Here is a 7,119-nt window from a genome sequence, read left to right on the forward strand (position 1 = left end):
CCCCGGCGGGGAAAGGGCGAGCACGCACCTGTGCTTCAGGCGGTGCCTGTAGTTCCCGAAAGTTTCCGGGAGGCAGGGGGAGATAGGGCGGCTCCTGGGCGACGGGACCTCTCGGCTTTGTCTCTCGAAGGAAAACCGGGGAGAGGGTGGGGGAGCCAGCGCTACTGTTTCCACGGTGGGGCAGGTTCAGGGGCACCGCATGCAGAGTCAGTGCAAATCCAGTGCGTATATATAACGCCGCTGGACTCTGTACAAACTTGGCATAGACAGTAAGCTGCGTGTGCTAATAACACTTCGATCGAGTTGATTTGTATCCTCGCTGTCTCTCTCAGCCGTGGACCCTTCGTGCCCACAGCCCATTTCAGGGGTGCTCTGCAGAAACGATCTGAAATAGGTAGGACGCTCAAAGGGGGAAACCCACCTCGCTGCTCTCGCAGCCAGCAGGGCATTCCCCCTTCAGTTTCCCCAGGGCAGCTGTTGCCCCCCTCTCCACAGGCATTACCTACTATGTCAGTGAACTTCCTAGCGGTTCCCTTTCCCCTCTGAATTAATCCAGAAAAACATCCCTCTGCAGCAAGCATCTTTGGAAACGTGCTGCTGCACTCTCCCCCCTCCCCCGACTAGCTATTTATAGCCCTGCAGGGCTTTCTCCGGCTCCGTGGCCTGATGGGCCGCACTGGCAGGGGGAGGAGGATGAGGAGATGCGCCTATGGGAAACGCTGGGGCTGGGAGTCGGGGTTTGCTGCTTAAGGCTCCGTTATGTGGTGTCTCTGAACCACTGGGAAAGAGAAATTGAAAAATGTTTGTGTCCTCCCTCGTACTGCATTGATTATGTCTGCCCTCAGGGGAAGCACACGGGTTCTGGGGTCTAGATTGGTGTTAAACAACAATTTAATGCATAATTGAAGTACTTAGTACATTACTTCTGCTGAATCCTGGTATTATTCTCCATGGCTCTGTAAGGCTGTGTTGTGATGCTAGGATGCACACAGTTGGCATGGGCATAAACACTGCCATAAACAGAATTATACACCTTTGTGCTCAGAACCGTGATTTCCTTCTTCCTCCTTATGTGCTCGCACAGACACACACACCCCGGCGTGAGATACATGCACATAATGGAGATACACAGGGACAATCAAAAGAGTGGGGTTACTGAGACAAACAGGATTATTCATGGCTTCACGCTGCTGAGCTGGTGGACAAAATAAATTGTATATTTTGAAGGGGAAAAGAGAGATAAGCTGAGCTTTATGATTTACCCAGATAATCTGATGGTCTATTTTTAAATGCGTGATTTAGTTTCCATGAGAGGGAGAGCTGATGAAATGCAGGAGCACTGAGAGGAGCCTTCCTTAAAAGCATCCAAAAGGATGCTAAAAACACGAGAATATTTCTCTTTGAGTAGGGCTGAAGATAGCTATTTTTACTGGAGTACCTATTAGTCCTCATGGGAGTCCAGGCTATCCCGGCTGCCCTGACACAGAGGCAGATTTTCCTTGATGCCAAGTTGCAGCTCGGTGTGGCACCTGCTGTTCTAGATGAACAACATAAAGAAGCTGACAATAATGTCTGCTCGCTAAATTATCTAACCAAGGGCTTGAATGTGAAACATTTTGAAGAGAGGAAATCTGCTAACTTACTTTTTTCACACTAGTTTAACTCAGTTATTCAACAGGCAAGAAGCTGGCTTAAAAATACACAGAAATAGTCGACTAGCGGCTGATGTAACACACATATGTTTCTTCTTCATCACCCTCTCCTCCCCATGAATGTAATTTCAGTAATTTGTATGCAGTCCCCAGAGCAGTATGCTTTGCTGATAACAGGAGGCAGAAACCAGCTCTGAGTCAAGCAAAATAACTGGTCTGTGAACTTGTGTTGCACAGAAATGCACACTGATTTGTCGCATATTTGCAAGCAAAAAGTCTTCTGATTTGAAGACTATCTTTGTGTATGGAAGCCACTCTTCCCTTACAAAGAAGTTGCTTTTTCTTTTCCAAAGAACAATTTTGCAATGGTTGCAAATTTAAAGCCGTGTAAAGGCCACATCATCTGAATTTTATTTGCCTGGCCTGAGAGTAGCCCCAGAGTAGCCCAGCCTTTTTTGTAAAGGCTAGAATGCACGCTGGCTCACAGTCTGGTTCTGCTTCCCAGCCACTGGATTTTATCATGACCGTCCCAGTGCTTGTAGACACAGCATGCAGTCAGCCTGTCAGGGAGGCTGGACTGCTCTATGCAGAGCTGCAATAGCGTGAACGGCTCTGTTCTTTCTCCCAACTCCTTGCCCCCTAGCCCCAAGCAAATGGGTGAATTTAAATCTTTAAATAGAAATCTGCTGTATCCAGAAATGCAGAAGCACCTGCACCAACCACTGAGGCCAGTGTTCTGTTAAAGAAGCCTTTGATTTTTGGGTGATTCAGGCAGGGAACCGATTTTATTTTTGTTTAGCCTGAGCTTTAAGAGAGCACAGATCTAGTAACTTCCACTGAAGTTAAACTGGCAGTTTAAGTTGTCAGCAAGACCAAGCACTTCATGTTGTTTCAAGTTCAACCCATTAAAAAATGGGCATAGCCAAGTTAAGGGGTTTGTTCTGAAGCGGGCTTTTGGATGTGCATCTTCTATTCCACGCTATCTGAGGAATCGCCATATGCAAATCTTTGAATGCCAAAAGCCTCACTGACTTCAGTAATGCTGAATCAGACCCTCAGTGGGTCCCATGGCGTGCTTAAAATTTGCATTCATATAAGTGTACAAACACTTCAGCATATTAAAATCAATAGATCAGCTCATTGTGGGAGAAGTTTGTTATGAGGTCTACACAGTAAAACATTTAATTTGCAAGTGATAGTTTTCTGACAGCACAGTGTTGTCTGTGGGTGGTCTGTGGAGATCACAGGCTCATTTCTTCTAGCTCTCTCCACCATTGCATGTCATGTCATGTCATGTCATGTCATGTCATGTCATGTCATGTCACGTCACGTCAGAGTTGAGACACAGGTATGCATAAAAGCAAGAGGAGAGCAGGAACACAAGTGCAGGGAGGCAAAGAGAGCCGGGGAAGTAATGTGGCAGAACTTGAGCTTCATCTTTCCACTCAGTAGCTGGTTTTTCATCAAATGAAAGATGCTAATCGTCCTGCTAATTTCTTAAGAGAAATGTAGCAGTAGATAAAATATATATATATATGAATAAGTGGAATATTGAAAATATGCAAAGTACTTGTGGGCAACCTTGACCCCATTTGGAATAAGTTCACAGCAATAGGCATGCTGACTTCACAGCTGGTTTTGCATATCTTATTTGACACTGTGATAAGGATGTAAACAGTGTATATAACCAATAGCATATTGGTCATGGTAGTTGGACTCTTTCACTTCCTTTGGAGTCATGGAACAAAATGCTCATGCCATATAATGTGACAAGGTATCCACAGGTGGCTGAACCTACAAATGAAGTTTTAACAGCTTATACTCTAGTCTTTTTTTTTATTTTCCCCTACAGCTTCCAGATGTATGTTAGGTGCTTCAGAGCAGTTGCAGAAATACAGAACCCTACCCCAAGGAGCTTAGTCTAATTTTTGTTGTGATGCAGTGAGTGAGTGTTAGAGACATTAAGGCCGGATGGGGTGAGGAAGGCAAAGGCTGCTCACAGAAATTACTCAAGTGGTGGCATGTGCACAGTTTCATGACTTACTGTTAAATAACTTCTTTTGTCCCTCTGAATATTTTTGTCCCCTTGTTTTTTTTTTTAAATATATGCTTATTTCCAGAAAATTCAAAAGCAAATCATACACCAACAAAGTGCCCTCACACATCACAGAAATCTTTGTGAAAGAGCAAATCTTTTGTGAAAACCACAGTTCCAACATGAATAACAAAAAGCAGAAGAAAGAAAGGTATCATCATAAATTAGTGAAAAAAATACTTTTTTTTTCAGCAGTGTGGTAAATGTTGTTGTATTTTTCTGGCTGTATTTAAAACTGGTTTTATGCATGTATTTATTTATTTGTATGATTAGCACTTTTATTGATTCAGCAAGTACCAAAATTGTAGTGGGGAATGGGTAGGCTATGAAAAGGATAACGTGGAGAAACTGGTAACAATTATTTAAAATAATTTATTCAATACTTACAATTTTATTTTATCTTAACTCTTTGCAGATTATGTGATCATAGTCTGGAATATTACAAGGAATTATCATTATCATGCTAAAGTTATTCTTATTTCTGCTAGTGTTTAAAATGTAATTAAAGAACACATCACTGACAGAACTCTTAACCTCCACACCTTTGTCTCTCACACAGAAGGTAGAGTCTAGCAGCCTAATAAAAAGGGTTGCAAATCAAAGACAGCTCAGCTCCATTGTCGTCATTATTTGGTGCAAAGCTCAGGTTTTCTCCTTCATGCGTATAAAGTACTGCTGAGGGACTGTACTACTTCATTCTCTGTGGTGCTTTTCAAATATCAGAATCAAGAACATCTCTAGTATTGCAAACATATCTATGCACTAATAATCTGTTTGAATTCACTGTTTTTCCTCTCTTTTCAAAGATTGGGACCACTGTTCTTAGAGATTCTCAATATCTGTGTGTAACTCTTAACTTTAAGTTGACATTTAGTTCGTATTAAAAGATTGGTAAAACTTCCACACACACACCCCCCTTAGTTAAAGTGGGATTTTAATCTTCATTTGTGGCATGGGGATTGACAGGTATTGACCACAGTCCTTTTACCTAGGGGCTGAAGTATAGGATTTTCTATGGAGTGTAGAGCTCAGTGTCTTTTTCCACATAGAGATTAATATGCTCTTGGCTTCCTGAGTCCGCAAACTGCTGACACTGCTACTCTTCGTGGGCTGCCAAACAACAACAGCATGCTGATGGTTCTGCACACTTGAGAAACAAGAAGCCTTTGGGAAACTGGCAAGAATCATACAGACTTGGAGAAATAGTAAATAACAAATAATTTATCCGATAAGTTTAGTTGGTTTTCTCCTACTTAACAGCCTGGAGAGAATGCAGCTTCCCTTCAATGAATGTCACCATATTCACAATTTTATAAGAATTTGATTTTTTTGGTAGCAGTTCTTTGCAATGGTTTGTTATATGACCTTTGTATGGACACCTGTGGCTAGTGTATTACTGTTTGTATTGCAATAACACCTGGGTCCCCATGATGGACCAGATGCCTGTTAACTAGTCCAGTGAATAAATACATGCCAAAAGGACAGTCTTTGTCCTTGGCTCCACCTCTTCCTCTCCCATTCTGTACTTTTCATTTGGAAAAAACTTCCCATGGAAATGTACATTGAATTTGCTAATGGTAATCTCTGACTGACTTGTCAAACATCTCTTAACATATCTTAGTCTTGTTATGCTCAAAATCTTGTTTATGGACAAAGAGGAAATGCATCTTATATAAAGCTAGGAATTTTTTTTTTTTAGTGTAATTGAAATCTTAACCAGCTAATCAAAGAATCATTAATAGGCTAGATCCCATTATTACCAAAGAAAAAGAGGGCTTCTATGCAGAAAATGTTTTAATAATAATAGAGCAGCTAACACTGTTATACAGTCACTTAGTTTCTACCCTCTTTCCTTGATGTTATGCTCACCCTTCCCCTGCTTCTCCAAGTCTTAAGGTTGGTGGCTTCATTCTGCTGGTGGTACCTGTGGTGGCAGCATCTGGAGTCCTTCACTGGAATGAAGGGGATGTTCATGTTAATGGTTTCTTCTTCTTTGCTCTAGGCTCCACTTGGGGACATTTTTATAAGTTTGCTAACATGCATTTCTCCTTCTTTATTGGTCTACAGCTCCATGTTGCATCCAAATTTATTAAATATGGTTCCTTTTATGTATGTTAGATACTTGTTCTTTGTTCTCTTTGTTACACCTAAACCCAGTTTTGTCCTTCTTCAGGTCCACATTTCTTTAACTGACCACTGGTGAGACTTTTTTATAGCTATGGATGTTGTCTTCAGTACCAAGCGTATGCCCCATCTTTTGTAATCCCATGCCTGTACTCTTCTACACCATCTCCTGTGTCTCCACTTCTCAAGTCCTCTGCTATGTTTCCATAGGCCTATATTTCTGCATATTACATCAGTATGTTATAGTCATAAAACTGTTGTGCTTGCATACAAAGATAAGCAAAAGTAACACAAATTAGCTACAGACATCTGGTCAATTAGAAAAAATTGCTGTTATGTCTAAACCAGGTAAAACAAAGTGCAGGGAGGTCAAAAAAAGTGTAGCCTGAGAAGCTAAACTTTTAGCCCAGAGGTCTTGCAAAATCAGTACAAAGCTTATGGCTTTCTATATAGCAATGGCAATACAGTAATAGCCATGGCAATACAGTATTACAGGGCTATATGGTTGCAGTCCTTGTTAATATGTGTGTCATTTAGACTGCCTCCGTGTGTCTTACTGCTTTCATTTTAATGCTAACAAAATGGGCCAAATGGTGGCTTCATTTCAAAATGGTAAAATTTTATTGTCTAGACCCTGGTTAATAGCAAAACACTGCATGTAATGTTAGTAATTAGGGACTGTATTTCATTTACATACTGTGTGAAAAAGCAGACTTCATATGTGTTTGTGCAGCTCCAAGCTCAGAGGCTCCCAATTTGTGTTTAAAGATCTTTGAGGCTTCTATGGGATAAGTTATTGAGGATCTTTCTTTCTTTCTCTTTCTTTCTTCCTTCCTTTCTTCCTTTCTTCCTTCCTTTCTTCCTTCCTTTCTTCCTTTCTTCCTTCCTTTCTTCCTTTCTTCCTTCCTTTCTTCCTTTCTTCCTTTCTTTCTTTCTTCCTTCCTTTCTTCCTTTATTTCTTTCTTTCTTCCTTCCTTTCTTCCTTCCTTTCTTCCTTTCTTCCTTTCTTCCTTTCTTCCTTTCTTCCTTTCTTCCTTTCTTCCTTTCTTCCTTTCTTCCTTTCTTCCTTTCTTCCTTTCTTCCTTTCTTCCTTTCTTCCTTTCTTCCTTTCTTCCTTTCTTCCTTTCTTCCTTTCTTCCTTTCTTCCTTTCTTCCTTTCTTTCTTTCTTCCTTCCTTCCTTTCTTCCTTTCTCTTTCTCTCTTTCTCTCTTTCTTTCTTTCTTTCTTTCTTTCTTTCTTTCTTTCTTT

General features: G+C 41.1%; 1 protein-coding gene across 1 annotated transcript in view; it reads left to right on the top strand.

The window, feature by feature from the left end:
- ADCY1 (adenylate cyclase 1) overlaps positions 1-7,119 on the top strand; it is a 171,902-nt gene that overhangs the window by 11,241 nt on the left and 153,542 nt on the right. The gene's annotated exons all lie outside the window — the stretch shown is intronic.

The sequence above is a fragment of the Aptenodytes forsteri genome, unplaced genomic scaffold (genome assembly GCF_000699145.1).
Source record: "Aptenodytes forsteri isolate BGI_AS27 unplaced genomic scaffold, ASM69914v1 Scaffold44, whole genome shotgun sequence".
NCBI classification, from domain to species: domain Eukaryota; kingdom Metazoa; phylum Chordata; class Aves; order Sphenisciformes; family Spheniscidae; genus Aptenodytes; species Aptenodytes forsteri.